This window comes from Hemitrygon akajei, chromosome 11, assembly GCF_048418815.1.
Source record: "Hemitrygon akajei chromosome 11, sHemAka1.3, whole genome shotgun sequence".
Classification (NCBI taxonomy): Eukaryota; Metazoa; Chordata; class Chondrichthyes; order Myliobatiformes; family Dasyatidae; genus Hemitrygon; species Hemitrygon akajei.
The window spans coordinates 87,949,391-87,950,455 of record NC_133134.1 but is presented as its reverse complement, the minus strand read 5'-3'; the positions used below and the strand labels follow the sequence as shown (position 1 = coordinate 87,950,455).

The following is a 1,065-nucleotide window of genomic DNA, read 5'->3' as shown; positions in this document are numbered from 1 at the left end:
TCCTTCGTCAGCCGGGGTTCCCTGCCCTATCGGAGTTGCCTTGCACTCCAACAGGAAAGTGATAATTTCATCGGCACCTGCCATCCTGCCCTGATTTCCAGTCTCGCCGCAAACTTTTGAAAACATTCTTAATTCGCATAAAATGTTCAGTGATTCTATTCGATTACTAATAATCTAATATTATTTAAGTAAGAATATGGCTCGTTGAGGGCAACGCGATCGCGATACAGTATGTGAAACCGCAGGAGATTATTGTCGGCTTCGAAGTCTCTGTTCTCACTTTCTAAATGGTCCGTTTCACTCATTAACCTGTCACCTACGTTTACAACCGATTCTCATGGCCAGAGTCCTGACAAAAGTCCACAAAGTCGTTCATTGGCTGTGCAGATGCCGTTTAACCCGCTGAGCTCTTCCATTGGCCATCCGGTTTTTACGCAATCAGAACCATTCCATTTCCGTCCCTCACTATAACTGCGCACGCTCCTTTTGTCTCCCTTTCTCTTTTCTGGCTCTCGGACCTGAAAAGTTGACCCAGTTTCTCCTGCCGCATCCGGGGCTGACCCGCAGAGTCATTGTGGAAGCTCGGCCGGGCAGTGGGAACCGCTGATTTATTCAGCGGAGCGTTTCTGTACCAACAACAGAATTCGAAATTCTGACAGAGCCGGGAGCGCACGGCTGAAGTGCTTGGCCGTGATCGTATAGTGGTTAGTACACTGCGTTGTGGCCGCAGCAACCTCGGTTCGAATCCGAGTCACGGCAATCAGTAGTTACACATTCGGCTTTCATCTGCAAACTTAAACCCTCCCCTTTTGCTGAATTTCAGAACGCCGCCTCTCCCGAAGGGTTGATATTCCCCGGTCACCACTAACTTTCTCGTTCCCAAGATTTCACATTGAATCAGGCGGTGCACTTGCTCAACAGATCGTCAGGCGCGAGAATATAAACAGGCCTCAGTAACAACACAGGGTCTCCGCTCTCTAACCACCCACTGCCGGCGGAAAGCAGCAACTGCTCACTGGGAGCCTCCTTCCGCTAACTCTCTTTCTGGAACTGGATTATGCCGGC

At 49.9% G+C, this 1,065-nt stretch overlaps 1 non-coding gene across 1 annotated transcript; it reads left to right on the top strand.

Moving 5' to 3' along the window:
- Window positions 1-687: 687 nt before the first annotated feature.
- Window positions 688-759, top strand: trnah-gug (transfer RNA histidin (anticodon GUG)). Its single transcript has one exon. It is a non-coding gene; the product is annotated as a tRNA-His (tRNA).
- Window positions 760-1,065: the final 306 nt, after the last annotated feature.